Genomic DNA, 16,245 nt, shown 5'->3' with positions numbered 1-16,245 from the left:
CTTAATTTGTCTATAACATTACAAATTTCATACTCCTACATTTCTACTGTTAACATCATAATACTATTTTAGTACTCCTCTTTTGCAAGTGAAATTAGCATTTCCATATAAAATAGAAAAATTGCTGGTTGTCTCCCTAATGTGTCTAGGAGCTTAATCCAAGCCTAAAGTTTAAGTTCTCAGTGCCTGAGATGATTTATTTTTGTGTGTGGGTTTCTCAGCGGACTTAAATGCTACTGTGGACTTATGGCTGGGTCTATTTGTATCAGAGGATGACCTGGTTGACCCTTCCTTTGGAAAAGTGGAAGGAACCTGAGATCAGAGACATCATCTGGGAGTATCCTCCTGAAATGTTCTCTTGTTCCTTACCGTTACAGGTTTTTCCAACAGAAGCGCAGAGCACAATGCCTCTCCATTAAAGGAAGCACCAGCAATCCTGTGGACCTCATATCTAGAATTAAAAATCGAGAAGGTTCTTTCTAGATATATCTCCTAAGGAAAGGGAAACAAAAGCACAAATAAACTATTGGGACTACATCAAAATGAAAAGCTTCTGCACGGCAAAGGAAACAATGGACAAAAGCAAAAGACAACATCCTGAATGGGAGAAAATATTTGCAAATGATACATCTGAGAAGAGGTTAGTATTCAAAATATATAAGGAATTTCTACAACTCAACTATCAAAAACAAATAACCCAATTTAAAAACTAGGTAGAAGAAATGAACAGGACATTTCTCTAACGAAGACATACAGATATCCAATGAATATGAAAAAAAAAGTATTACTCATCATCAGGGAAATGCAAATCAAAACCACAATGAGCTATCACCACATACCTGTCAGAATGGCTAAAATAAAAAACCTGAAAGAAGTTTTTATAAGGTTTATTTATTAGAGAGAGAGAGAGACAGAGAGAGAGAGAGAAGAATGGGGGCTGGTGGGCAAAAGAGAGAATCTTAGGTAGGTTTCACACCCAGTGCAGAGCTCTAAATGCGGTTTGATCTCACAACCCTGAGATCACAACCTGAGCCAAAACCAAGAGTCTAATGCTTAACCAACTGCACCAACCAGGTGCCCCAAGAAATAACAAGTTTTGTGAGGATGTGGAGAAAAAGGAATCCTCATGCACTGTTGGTGGGAATGTGAACTGCTATAGCCACTATGGAAAACAGTATGGAAGTTCCTCTAAATATTAAAAAATAGAATCACTATATGATCCAATAATTCCACTATTGGGGATTTACCCGAAGAATACAAAAACACTAATTCAAAAAGATATATGCACCCTTATGTTTATTGCAGCATTATTTACAATAGCCAAATTATGGAAGCAACCAAGCAACCCAAGCATCCATCAATAGATGAATGGATAAAGAAAATATATACAATGGAATGTTACCTGGCCATAAAAGAGAATGAAATCTTGCCATGTGCAACAACATGGATGGATCTACAGGGTATAGTGCTAAATGAAAGAAGTGCATCAGATAAAGACAAATACCATATGATTTTACTCATGTGGAATTTAAAAAACAAAAACAAACAAACAAAGACAAAAGGGACAAAGAACTAGATTCTTTTATATATATAAAACAAACTGGTGGTTACCAGGGAGGAGGTGGGTTAAGGGATGAGTGAAATAGGTGAAGGGGATTAAGCATATATTTATCCTTTTTAAAAATATTTTATTTTTATATAATCTCAACACAACACAACACAGGGCTCAAACCCACAACCCAGAGATCAATAGTCGCATGCTCTACTGACTGAGCCAGCCAGGTGCCCCAAGAGTACCTGTATCTTCATGAGCACCAGTAATGTACACAATTGTTGAATCTCGGGCACCTGGGTGGCTCAGTAATTGACTATCTATCTGCCTTTGGCTCAGGTCATGATCCTGGGGTCCTGGGATGGAGTCCTTCATCAGGCTCTTCCCAGGGAGCCTGCCTCTCCTTCTGCCTATGTCTCTGCATTTCTCTGTGTGTCTCTCATGAATAAATGAATAAAATCTTTTAAAAAATTGTTGAATCACTATATGCGCATCTTAATATAACACTGTAAGTTAATTATACTGTAATTAAATGTATATATTTCTCAAAGCCTGTGGGTTTTGCAAAAAGTGCTCACATCCAGGGCAGAATCAAGATGGTGTCTCGGCTAGAAGGAAGCAGAAGAGCCATAAACACATTTCCAAAATATTAGGGACATTTCCTGCTGATACTTATGAAGATTTCTAATAATTGTGTGACTCTTGTTCTTATTTTATATAATTTTGCCTTCAGGGAACTAACATTTTAAGCAGAACAAAGAAACTAATAAACTTTTCCGACAGGGTCAGGGACATGGAGAGGAATTTTCCAGATGATCTTTTTGACATCTTCGCAATTTTATAACTCTAGTTTAACCCTAAAAATCTAAGAATTGTTCATAAACTCATTTCAGTATCTGAAGAGTAAGAAATAAATTAAGAAATTGCGTCCCCTGGGGATCACTGGGTGGCGCAGTGGTTTGGCGCCTGCCTTTGGCCCAAGGTGTGATCCTGGAGTCCCAGGATCGAATCCCACATCAGGCTCCTTGCATAGAGCCTGCTTCTCCCTCTGCCTGCCTCCTGCCTGTCTGTATGTCTCTGTGTGTGTCTCTCATGAATAAATGAATAAAATATTAAAAAAAAAAAAAGAAATTGCATCCCCATTTAGATGTATCTAAGCAAGAGCCCAGCCTAAGAAGACACTGGTGACAGCTGAAAAAGAAAGCAAGAGGCCAAAGCCATGGCCTATACAACTCAAAATTAACTTGTTTCAAAATTATCTTGGAAGAGACTCTTGCATCTTAATCCATAGCCCCAATATCCTAATAGAAAGAAAATGCAAGTCTGTGTTGTGGGGGTAGGGGTAGTATTTCTCCAGAAATCACCTAAGGTTGAGAAGGCAACAGTGAGTATCTGGGGCTCCTCTCTACTTCCAGAACCTTCTCTCTGGTCTTCAGGTACCTGACATGTCCCAGGGATTGAATCCTGCTTCAGCCTACTCATCTTTACTTAATCTTTTTCAGCATGGCCAATATATAACCTCTTTCGTCATCTCATCCCTTCAAAGCAGGACCTAGGCTAAGTTCAAAATGCCTTTATGTGATACTCTCACCTACTGCTGCCATTCCACTGTGCTATCTGCAGCCCCAACTCATGACCAAATGTTAGGAAACTGAGCCCGTTTTTTCCATGGTGAAACAGCATGGGAAAATGCTTAGGAAATGTATGATGAATAAACTATATACAAATAAATGCTAAGGCAATTTAAAAAGAATAATATAATGAAATTATTGATAATTTTCTACTTTAAAAAATTTCAGCATAGTGGTATTATTTACATAATCATAAATAATACTTGCTTTTCAAATTTTTCTAAATTTAAAAGTATGTTTATTTTTTTAGTATTTTATTTATTTGAGAAAGAGAGCGAGAGTGAGAGAGAGAGAGCACGACTGGGATGAGGGGAAGAGGAAGATGCAGACTCCCCGCTGAGGAGGAGCCTGATGTTGGGCTTGATCCCAGGATCCTGGGATCATGACCTGAGCCAAAGGCAGATGCTTAGCCAAGACTGAGCCACCCAGGTGCCCCAATAAGTATATTTATTTTAAAAATAAAATACACAATTATACATATAAATACTTTTATAAAAATGAAAAGCTTATAATATATACTTAACCTACTGCTACAGTAAAAAATTATTTTTATATAAAATTCAGACAAAAATTTTCCACATATTTTCTAAATATACCCTAATTATGCTTCAATCCTCTCTATCTTGGTGTAACTCCCACTGGAAATGTAAGCCTCTCCACCATAAGAGGAATGTGAGTCCTCTCCCTCCTGCCAAAATATAAATTTCATGACAGCAGGAACTCCTTTTTGTTTACCACTGTATCCCTAGCTCCAGGAACCCTGCATGGTAACTGGGAATCACTCAATAGCTATTGTTGAATAGGTAAATGTACGTCTGCATGCATCTTTATCTAAAGACAGTAACACTAATGTAATCAAATGGAAGCAAAAAGAATGCATATCTTACATGGGTTTTATTACAGTATTGATAATGGGTAATGTTTATTAAGCATTTATTAATATGCAAGGCACTACTCTAGGTACTTGATATGTAAAAATATGATTAGATACTATTATTAATTTTTTAAAAGATTTTGTTTATTGATTCATAGACACCGAGAGAGAGAGAGGCAGAGACACAGGCAGAGGGAAAAGCAGGCTCCACGCAGGGAGCCCGATGTGGGAGCCCGATGTAGGACTCGATTCTGGGTCTCCAGGATCACACCCCAGGTTGCAGGCGGCTCAAACTGCTGCGCCACCGGGGCTGCCCTAATTTTATTTTTTTAATACCTGGAAGAAAATGAATTTGAGATATTAGTATTATTATTACATACCTACATATATCCTTTTTTTTTTTTTTTTTTTTTTTAGAGAGATTTACTTATTTGGAACACCTGGGTGGCTCAGCAGTTGAGCGTTTGCCTTTGGCTCAGGGGATCCGGGATGGTGTCCCACATCGGGCTCCTTACTGGGAGCCTGCTCTCCCTCTGACCGAGGCTCCTTCCACAGTTGGGCTATCGTGGACATTGCTGCTATAAACATCGGGGTGCAGGTGTCGCAGCGTTTCACCGCATCTGCATCTTTGGGGTAAATCCCCAGCAGTGCAACTGCTAGGTCGTAGGGCAGGTCTATTTTTAACTCTTTGAGGAACCTCCACACAGTTTTCCAGAGTGGCTGCACCAGTTCACATTCCCACCAACAGTGCAAGAGGGTTCCCCTTTCTCCACATCCTCTCCAACATGTGTGGTTTCCTGCCTTGTTAATTTACACCATTCTCACTGGTGTAAGTTGACCATTCTCATTGTGGTTTTGATTTGTATTCCCCTCCCTATTTGATGTGGAGCATTTTCTCATGTGCTTGTTGGCCATGTCTATGTCTTCCTCTGTGAGATTTCTGTTCATGTCTTTTGCCCATTTCATGATTGGATTGTTTGTTTCTTTGCTGTTGAGTTTAATAAGTTCTTTGTAGATCTTAGATACTAGCCCTTTATCTGATACATCATTTGCAAATATCTTCTCCCATTCTGTAGGTTGTCTTTTAGTTTTGTTGACTGTTTCTTTTGCTGTGCAGAAGCTTTATGTCTTGATGAGGTCCCAATAATTCATTTTTGCTTGTTTCCCTTGCCTTCATAGATGTATCTTGCAAGAAGTTTCTGTGGCCAAGTCCAAAAAGGGTGTTGCCTGTGTTCTCCTCTAGGATTTTGATGGACTCTTGTACACGTTTACATCTTTCATCCAGTTTATCTTTGTGTATGGTGTAAGAGAATGGTCTAGTTTCATTCTTCTGCACATGGCTGTCCAGTTTTCCCAGCACCATTTATTGAAGAGACGGTCCTTTTTCCAGTGGATAGTCTTTCCTGCTTTGTCGAATATTAGTTGACCATAGAGTTGAGGGCCCATTTCTGGGTTCTCTATTCTGTTCCATTGATCTATGTGTCTGTTTTTGTGCCAGTACCACACTGTCTTGATGACGACAGCTTTGTAGTACAACTTGAAATCCGGCATTGTGATGCCCCTGGCTCTGGTTTTCTTTATCATTATTCCCCTGGCTATTTGGGGCCTTTTCTGATTCCACACAAATCTTAAGATGATTCATTCCAACTCTCTGAGGAAAGTCCATGGTATTTTGTTAGGGATTGAATTAAATCTGAAAATTGCTCTGGGTATCACTGACATTTTCACAGTATTAATTCTTCCAATACATGAGCATGGAATATTTTTCCATCTCTTTGTGTCTTCCTCAATTTCTTTTAGAAGTGTCCTGTAGTTTTTAGGATACAGATCCTTTACCTCTTTGGTTAGGTTATTCCTAGGTATCTTATGCTTTTGGGTGCAATTGTACATGGGATTGACTCCTTAACTTCTCTTTCTTCAGTTTCATTGTTAGTGTATAGAAATGCCACTGATTTCTGAGCATTCATTTTGTATCCTGCCACATGGCCGAATTGCTGTATGAGTTCTAGCAATCTTGGGGTGGAGTCTTTTGGGTTTTCTATGTAGAGTATCATGTCATCGGCGAAGAGGGAGAGTTTGACTTCTTTTTCACCAATTGGAATGCCTTTTATTTCTTTTTGTTGTCTGATTGCTGAGGCTAGGACTTCTAGTACTATGTTGAATAGCAGTGGTGAGAGTGGACATCCCTGATCTTAGGGGAAAGGCTCCCAGTGTTTCCCCATTGAAAATGGTATTTGTTGTGGGCTTTTCGTAGATGGCTTTTAAGATGCTGAGATGCTGTTCCCTCTGTCCCAACACTCTGAAGAGTTTTGATTAGGAATGGATGCTCTATTTTGTCAAATGCTTTCTCTGCATCTATTGAGAGGATCATGTGGTTCTTTTTTTTTTTCTCCTGTTGATATGATGTATCACGTTGTTTGCTTTACGAATGTTGAAACAGCTTTGCATCCCGGGGATAAATCCCACTTGGTCATGGTGAATAATCTTAATGTACTGTTGTATCCTATTGTCTAGTATCTTGTTGAGAATTTTTGCATCTGTGTTCATCAGAGATATTGGTCTATAATTCTCCTTTTTGGTGGTGTGTTTGTCTGGTTTTGGAATTAAGGTGATGCTGGCTTCATAAAATGAGTTTGGAAGTATTCCGTCCCTTTCTGTCTTTTGGAACAGCTTTAATGGAATAGATATTGTTTCTTCTTTAAACGTTTGATGGAGGGATCCCTGGGTGGCGCAGCGGTTTGGCGCCTGCCTTTGGCCCAGGGCAGCGATCCTGGAGACCCGGGATCGAATCCCACATCGGGCTCCTGGTGCATGGAGCCTGCTTCTCCCTCTGCCTGTGTCTCTGCCTCTCTCTCTCTCTCTCTCTGTGTGACTATCATAAATAATAAATAAAAAAAAAAGAAGAAAAATTTAAACGTTTGATAGAATTCCCCCAGGAAGCCACATGCCCTGGACTTTTGTGTCTTGGGACGTTTTTGATTACAGCTTCAATTTCCTCCCTGGTCATCGGCCTGTTCAGGTTTCCTGTTTCTTCCTGATCCAGTTTTGGTAGTTTGTGATTTTCCAGAAATGCATCCATTTCTTCTAGATTGCCTAATTTATTGACGTATAGCTGCTCACAATATGTTCTTAAAATCATTTGTATTTCCTTGGTATTGGTTGTGATCTCTCCTTTTTCATTCGTGATTTTATTAATTTGAGTCTTTTCTCTTTTGTTTTTAATAGGCTGACTAATGGTTTATCCATCTTATTAATTCTTTCAAAGAACCAACTTCTGGTTTTGTTGATCTATTCTACAGTTCTTCTGGTCTCTATTTCATTGAGTTCTGCTCGGATCTTTATTAACTCTCTTTTCTGCTTGGTGTAGGTTTTTTTTTTTTAATTAATTTTTATTGGTGTTCAATTTACCAACATACAGAAAAACACCCAGTGCTCATCCCGTCAAGTGTCCACCTCAGTGCCCGTCACCCATTCCCCTCCAACACCCGCCCTCCTCCCCTTCCACCACCCCTAGTTCGTTTCCCCGAGTTAGGAGTCTTTATGTTCTGTCTCCCTTCCTGATATTTCCCAACATTTCTTCTCCCTTCCTTTATATTCCCTTTCACCATTATTCATATTCCCCAAATGAATGAGAACATACACTGTTTGTCCCTCTCCGATTGACTTATTTCACTCAGCATAATACCCTCCAGTTCCATCCACGTTGAAGCAAATGGTGGGTATTTGTCGTTTCTAATTGCTGAGTAATATTCCATTGTATACATAAACCACATCTTCTTTATCCATTCATCTTTCGATGGACACCGAGGCTCCTTCCACAGTTGGGCTATTGTGGCCATTGCTGATAGAAACATCGGGGTGCAGGTGTCCCGACGTTTCATTGCATCTGAATCTTTGGGGTAAATCCCCAACAGTGCAATTGCTGGGTCGTAGGGCAGGTCTATTTTTAACTCTTTGAGGAACCTCCACACAGTTTTCCAGAGTGGCTGCACCAGTTCACAATCCCACCAACAGTGTAAGAGGGTTCCCTTTTCTCCGCATCCTCTCCAACATTTGTGGTTTCCTGCCTTGTTAATTTTCCCCATTCTCACTGGTGTGAGGTGGTATCTCATTGTGGTTTTGATTTGTATTTCCCTGATGGCAAGTGATGCAGAGCATTTTCTCATGTGCATGTTGGCCATGTCCATGTCTTCCTCTGTGAGATTTCTCTTCATGTCTTTTGCCCATTTCATGATTGGATTGTTTGCTTCTTTGCTGTTGAGTTTAATAAGTTCTTTATAGATTTTGGAAACTAGCCCTTTATCTGATATGTCATTTGCAAATATCTTCTCCCATTCTGTAGGTTGTCTTTTAGTTTTGTTGACTGTATCCTTTGCTGTGCAAAAGCTTCTTATCTTGATGAAGTCCCAATAGTTCATTTTTGCTTTTGTTTCTTTTGCCTTTGTGGATGTATCTTGCAAGAAGTTACTGTGGCCAAGTTCAAAAAGGGTGTTGCCTGTGTTCTCCTCTAGGATTTTGATGGAATCTTGTCTGACATTTAGATCTCTCATCCATTTTGAGTTTATCTTTGTGTATGGTGAAAGAGAGTGGTCCAGTTTCATTCTTCTGCATGTGGATGTCCAATTTTCCCAGCACCATTTATTGAAGAGACTGTCTTTCTTCCAATGGATAGTCTTTCCTCCTTTATCGAATATTAGATGACCGTACATTTCAGGGTCCACTTCTGGGTTCTCTATTCTGTTCCATTGATCTATGTGTCTGTTTTTGTGCCAGTACCACACTGTCTTGATGACCACAGCTTTGTAGTACAACCTGAAATCTGGCATTGTGATGCCCCCAGCTATGGTTTTCTTTTTTAAAATTCCCCTGGCTATTTGGGGTCTTTTCTCATTCCACACAAATCTTAAAATAATTTGTTCTAACTCTCTGAAGAAAGTCCATGGTATTTTGATAGGGATTGCATTAAACGTATAAATTGCCCTGGGTAACATTGACATTTTTACAATATTAATTCTGCCAATCCATGAGCATGGAATATTTTTCCATCTCTTTGTGTCTTCCTCAATTTCTTTCAGAAGTGTTCTATAGTTTTTAGGGTATAGATCTTTTACCTCTTTGGTTAGGTTTATTCCTAGGTATCTTATGCTTTTGGGTGCAATTGTAAATGGGATTGACTCCTTAATTTCTCTTTCTTCAGTCTCATTGTTAGTGTATAGAAATGCCATTGATTTCTGGGCATTGATTTTGTATCCTGCCACGCTACCAAATTTCTGTAGGAGTTCTAGCAATCTTGGGGTGGAGTCTTTTGGGTTTTCTATGTAGAGTATCATGTCATCGGCGAAGAGGGAGAGTTTGACTTCTTCTTTGCCAATTTGAATGCCTTTAATGTCTTTTTGTTGTCTGATTGCTGAGGCGAGGACTTCCAGAACGATGTTGAACAGCAGTGGTGAGAGTGGACATCCCTGTCTTGTTCCTGATCTTAGGGGAAAGGCTCCCAGTGCTTCCCCATTGAGAATGATATTTGCTGTGGGCTTTTCGTAAATGGCTTTTAAGATGTCGAGGAAAGTTCCCTCTATCCCAACACTCTGAAGGGTTTTGATCAGGAATGGATGCTGTATTTTGTCAAATGCTTTCTCTGCATCTAATGAGAGTATCATATGGTTCTTGGTTTTTCTCTTGCTGATATGATGAATCACATTGATGGTTTTACGAGTGTTGAACCAGCCTTGTGTCCCAGGGATAAATCCTACTTGGTCATGGTGAATAATTTTCTTAATGTGTTGTTGGATCCTATTGGCTAGTATCTTGTTGAGAATTTTTGCATCCATGTTCATCAGGGATATTGGTCTGTAATTCTCCTTTTTGGTGGGGTCTTTGTCTGGTTTCGGAATTAAGGTGATGCTGGCCTCATAGAACGAATTTGGAAGTACTCCATCTCTTTCTATCTTTCCAAACAGCTTTAGTAGAATAGGTATGATTTCTTCTTTAAACGTTTGATAGAATTCCCCTGGGAAGCCATCTGGCCCTGGACTCTTGTGTCTTGGGAGGTTTTTGATGACTGCTTCAATTTCCTCCCTGGTTATTGGCCTGTTCAGGTTTTCTATTTCTTCCTGCTCCATTTTTGGTAGTTTGTGGCTTTCCAGGAATGCGTCCATTTCTTCTAGATTGCCTGATTTATTGGCGTACAGCTGTTCATAATATGTTTTTAAAAATCGTTTGTATTTCCTTGGTGTTGGTAGTGATCTCTCCTTTCTCATTCATGATTTTATTAATTTGAGTCTTCTCTCTCTTCTTTTTAATAAGGTTGGCTAATGGTTTATCTATCTTATTAATTCTTTCAAAGAACCAACTCCTGGTTCTGTTGATCTGTTCCACAGTTCTTTTGGTCTCGATATCATTGAGTTCTGCTCGAATTTTAATTAACTCTCTTCTTCTGCTGGGGGTGGGGTCTATTTGTTGCTTTTTCTCTAGTTCCTTTATGTGTAAGGTGAGCTTTTGAATTTGAGATCTTTCCAGTTTTTGAATGGATGCTTGTATTGCGATGTATTTCCCCCTCAGGACTGCTTTTGCTGCATCCCAAAGATTTTGAACGGTTGTATCTTCATTCTCATTAGTTTCCATGAATCTTTTTAATTCTTCCTTAATTTCCTGGTTGACCTTTTCATCTTTTAGCAGGATGGTCCTTAACCTCCACGTGTTTGTGGTCCTTTCATACTTCTTGTTGTGATTAAGTTCTAATTTCAAGGCATTATGGTCTGAGAATATACAAGGGACTATCCCGATCTTTTGGTATCGGTTCAGACCCGATTTGTGACCCAGTATGTGGTCTATTCTGGAGAAAGTTCCATGTGCACTTGAGAAGAATGTGTATTCAGTTGAGTTTGGATGTAAAGTTCTGTAGATATCTGTGAAATCCATCTGGTCCAGTGTATCATTTAAAGCTCTCGTTTCTTTGGAGATGTTGTGCTTAGAAGACCTATCCAGGGTAGAAAGAGCTAGATTGAAGTCACCAAGTATAAGTGTATTATTATCAAGGTATTTCTTGAGTTTGGTTATTAATTGGTTTAAATATTTGGCAGCTCCCACATTCGGGGCATATATATTGAGGATTGTTAAGTCCTCTTGTTGGATAGATCCTTTGAGTATGAGATAGTGTCCCTCTTCATCTCTCACTACAGTCTTTGGGGTAAATTTTAATTTATCTGATATAAGGATGGCAACCCCTGCTTTCTTTTGAGGACCATTTGAATGGTAAATGGTTCTCCAACCTTTTATTTTCAGGTTGTAGGTGTCCTTCTGTCTAAAATGAGTCTCTTGTAGACAGCAAATAGATGGGTCCTGCTTTTTTATCCAGTCTGAAACCCTGCGCCTTTTGATGGGGTCATTAAGCCCGTTCACGTTCAGAGTTACTATTGATAGATATGAGTTTAGTGTCATCATATCTATTCAGTCCTTGTTTTTGTGGATTGTTCCACTGAACTTCTTCTTAAAGGGGAATTTTAAGAGTCCCCCTTAAAATTTCTTGCAGAGCTGGTTTGGAGGTTACATATTCTTTCAGTTCCTGCCTGTCTTGGAAGCTCTTTATCTCTCCTTCCATTTTGAATGAAAGCCTTGCTGGATAAAGTTGCTTGGTGTAGGTTTTATTTGTAGGTGTAGGTTTGGAGGTTCTGCTCGGATCTTTATTAACTCTCTTCTTCTGCTTGGTGTAGGTTTTATTTGTAGGTGTAGGTTTGGAGGTTCTCTCTCCAGTTCCTTTAGGTGCAAGGTTAGCTTGTGTATTTGAGTTTTTTCCAATTTTTTGAGGGATGCTTCTATTGTGATGTATTTCCCTCTTAGGACTGCTTTTGCTGTATCCCAAAGATTTTGAATGGTTGTTTCTTCATTCTCATTAGTTTCTGTGAATATTTTTAATTCTTCTCTAATTTCCAGGTTGACCCTGGATGATCTTTAACCTTCACATGTTTGAGTTTCTTCCAAATTTCTTCTTGTGATTGAGTTCAAGTTTCAAAGTATTATGGTCTGAAAATATGCAGGGGACAATCCCAATCTTTTGGTATTGTTTGAGACCTGATTTGTGACCCAGTATGTGGTCTATTCTGGAGAAAGTTCCATGTGCACTTTAGAAGAATGTGTATTTAGTTGTATTTGAATGGAAAGTTCTGTAAATATCTGTAAAATCCATCTGGTCCAGTGTATCATTTAAAGCTCTTGTTTCAGGATCCCTGGGTGGCTCAGCGGTTTTCCACCTGCGTTTGACCCAGGGCATGATCCTGGAGTCCCAGGATCGAGTCCCGCGTGGGGTTCCCGGCCTGGAGCCTGCTTCTCCCTCTCCTCTGCCTGTGTCTCTGCCTCTCTCTCTCTCTCTACGTCTATCATAAATAAATAAAAATAAATTAAAAATAATAAAGCTCTTGTTTCTTTGGAGATGTTGTGCTTAGAAAATCTGTCATTTGCATAAAGTGCCATGCTGAAGTCTCCCATTATTAGTGTATTATTATCTAAGTATGTCTTTACTTGGGTTATTAATTGATTGATATATCTGGCAGCTCCCACATTAGAGGCATAAATATTCATGATTGTTAGGTCCTTTTGTTGGATAGGTCCTTTAAGTATTATATAGTATCCCTCTTCATCTCTTACTACAATCTTTGGGATAAACTTTAATTTGTTATGAGGATTGCTACCCCTGCTTTCTTTTGAGGACCATTTAAATGGTAAATGGTTCTCCAACCTTTCATTTTCGGGCTGGAGGTGTCCTTAGGTCTAAAATGAGTCTCTTATAGACAGCAAATAGATGGGTCTTGCTTTTTTTTATCCAGTCTGAAACCCTGAATCTTTTAATGGGATCATTAAGCCCATTCATGTTCAGAGTTACTATTGAAAGATAGGAATTTAGTGTCATAATAATACCTATTCAGTCTCTGTTTTTGTGGATTATTTCTTTGGGCGTCCTCTTTCTTTTACAGAGCCCCCTTAATATCTCTTGCAGAGCTGGTTTGGTGGTCACATATTATTTCAGTTTCTGCCTATTTTGGAAACTTTTTATCTCTCCTTCTATTCTTGATGAGAGCCTTGCTGGATAGAGTATTCTTGGCTGCATGTTCTTCTCATTTAGGACCCTGAATATATCCTGCCAGCCCTTTCTGGCCTGCCAGGTCTCTGTGGAGAGGTCTGATGTTAATCTAATATTTCTCCCCGTATAAGTTAGGGATCTCTTGTCTCTTGCTGCTTTAAGGATTTTCTCTTTATCTTTGGAATTTGGAAGTTTCACTCTTAAATGTTGAGGTGTTGAACATTTTTTATTGATTTTAGGGGGGAACCTCTCTATCTCCTGGATCTGAATGCCTATTTCTCTCCCCAAATTAGGGAAGTTCTCAGCTATGATTTGTTCAAATATGCTTTCTGGTCCTCTGTTCCTCTCAGCACCCTCTGGAACCCCAATTAAATGTAGATTTTTCCTTCTGAGGCTGTCATTTATTTCCCTTAACCTTTCTTCATGGTCTTTTAATTGTTTTTCTATTTTTTTTTTTAATTTTATTTATTTATTTATTTATGATAGTCACAGAGAGAGAGAGAGAGGCAGAGACACAGGCGGAGGGAGAAGCAGGCTCCATGCACCGGGAGCCCGATGTGGGATTCGATCCCGGGTCTCCAGGATCGCGCCCTGGGCCAAAGGCAGGCGCCAAACCGCTGCGCCACCCAGGGATCCCTTGTTTTTCTATTTTATCCTCAGCTTCCTTCCTTGCCATCAACCTCTCTTTTTTGTCACTCACTCTTTCTTCTACCTCATTAACCCTCGTCGTTAGGACCTCCAGGTTGGATTGCATCTCATTTAATTGATTTTTAATTTCGGCCTGATTAGATCTAAATTCTGCAGTCATGAAGTCTCGATTCCTTTATGCTTTTTTTCCAGAGCTGCCTGTAGCTTTATAATTCTGCCTCTGAATTGGCTTTCTTACATTGAATTGTATTCCAAATTCTGTCACCCTGTGGCAGTGAGTACTGTTTCTGATTCTTTCTTTTGTGGTGAGTTCTTCTTTCTAGTCATTTTGCTCAGTGCAAAGTAGCTAAAAACGAGTTGTACTTGTTAGAAACGCAAACTCTTCTCTCTGTAGCATTCCAGCTGTTCTCTCTTTAAATCTCAGGTCGAATTCATAGGTTTTCAGGATGATTTGAAAGTTATCTAGGTAAGTTGGTAGGGACAGGTGACTTGGGTACCCTACTCCTCTGCCATCTTGCTCCACCCCTTGACCTGACTTTTTAAAAACATAAGTTGTAGATAGCAAAAATTGGAGGCAAGGTAAGGCAGGGTGCATAGACCAGTCATGTTACCAATGAATCAACTGAATACAATTTTGGTTGATTTAATCAGGAAAAGAGTTTATTAAAAAGATGCTGTGTAGCTCAGAGAACCTCTTGAAAGACTGATGATGCAAGATTAAAAAACATACAGGAACCAAAAGATGCTGCTCAGAGTAAACACATTCACAATAATACCAGAGAATGAGTCCAATGAAAGTACTGCTGCTGCTCTCATTGAACTCTGGATCCTTTAGCTTAAATTGCCAGTGTTGCCATATTGGATACTGATGCTGGCACTGAACAGTGGATGCTGATACTAGATACTGGATGTCCAGTGCAAGACACTGGTTACCCCTCTGCAACCTTCAAGACTCATAAACTTGAGATTCCAATCCTGATGGTTAAAAAAGAGGCATGGGGCAACTGATTGGTAGAGGATGTGACTCTCTTGATCTCAGGGTTGTAGGTTCAAGCCCCACACTGAGTGTAGAGATTACTAAAAGATAAAATATTAAAAAAAAGAGGCATTATAGCAGCATTCCAAGGAAATGAGGAGGTAAGATAAATGCATAGGTAATTTTTTAAAGCCTGTATTAGAAAAGAATAACTACATGTCAATAACTTTAGGCTTTAAAGCAGGACAAGATGAACAAACTAAATGCTAAGCTAGCAGAAAAAAGGACATAAAAATACAAAAGAAATCGATGAAATAGAAAACATAAACAATGAAGAAAATTAATAAAAGCAAAAGTTGGTTCTTTGAAAAGAAAAAAAATCAACAAACCTTTAGTTAGACTAGCCAAGAAAAAGGAAAGAAGATACAAATTACTAAATAGAAATGGAAAAGTAAACTTCACTACAAATTTAGAATAATTAAAAGGGTCATAAAAGGAATGATGTAAACAACTTTATGCTAATAATTTGGATAATTTATAGAAAACAGACAGTCTTAAAAAGACACAAATTACCAAAACTAACTCAAGAAGAAATGGAAAGCCCAATTAGACCCATAACAAATAAAGAAGTTGAATCAATAATTTAAAGCCCACAAATAAAATCGTAGATCATTTCAAAGGCGAATTCTATCAAAAATTCAAGAATGTGTAATACTAATCTTTCACAAACTCTCCAGAAAATAGCAGAGGAAGAATCACTTCCCAACTTATTCTGTTGGGTCAATAGTACCATGATACAAATATATCAAAAGAAAAAAATCATAAAACCAATTTTCTTCATGAATACAGACACAAAAAATCCTCAACAAAGTAAGAGGGAACTGAATCTAGCAAAATATAAAATGAATTAAACAATATGATAAAATGGAATTTATCCCAGGAATATGAGTCTGATTTAACATATAAAAATCAATTAATATAGTACATCATGGTAATATGAAAAAGGACAAAACCTACATGATCACCTTAATAGGTGCAGAAAAAAATTCAAAAGCTCCAACAGCAATTCATGAAAAATTTTTCTTTTTTTAAAATTAGTTACAGTTTATTTGGCATGTAAAAATAGTTTGCAATTGGGAGCTCTCAAACTAACAGGGAATGAGACTGAAAGGTATACTGTTATAAAAGGATGTTTATTATTTTCAGTGGTTTATTATATCACTAGATATAATAATTGAGGATTGGTTAAAAGTGACCACCTCATGCCAGTTTGGGGGAACAGCTTGAATTTTATCTATCATTTGTAGAGCAATATACAAGAAGTGGCCCAAGGTAATTTTTACTTATTTTGCAGAATAGGCTAAGGTTAGATACAGTTATTTTCCTAATAGCATAATCAGAATTATCTCCTCATTATCTATTCTAAAATCTGTATTATTATATATAGAAGTCAAATCTCCATAATTTGAGGAAAATCAAACTGTGTGATTT

General features: G+C 38.5%; 1 protein-coding gene across 1 annotated transcript in view; it reads left to right on the top strand.

Moving 5' to 3' along the window:
- The window catches only part of PHF24 (PHD finger protein 24), a 236,085-nt gene that overhangs the window by 47,942 nt on the left and 171,898 nt on the right, over positions 1-16,245 (top strand). The window contains exon 2 of the mRNA XM_072728052.1: positions 378-640. The gene's annotated coding sequence lies outside the window, so the exon portion shown is untranslated. The remainder of the gene's footprint in view (positions 1-377; positions 641-16,245) is intronic.

The sequence above is a fragment of the Vulpes vulpes genome, chromosome 12 (assembly GCF_048418805.1).
Source record: "Vulpes vulpes isolate BD-2025 chromosome 12, VulVul3, whole genome shotgun sequence".
Lineage (NCBI taxonomy): Eukaryota > Metazoa > Chordata > Mammalia > Carnivora > Canidae > Vulpes > Vulpes vulpes.
The sequence above is the reverse complement of the archived record's forward strand: the minus strand, read 5'-3'. Positions and strand labels throughout refer to the sequence as shown.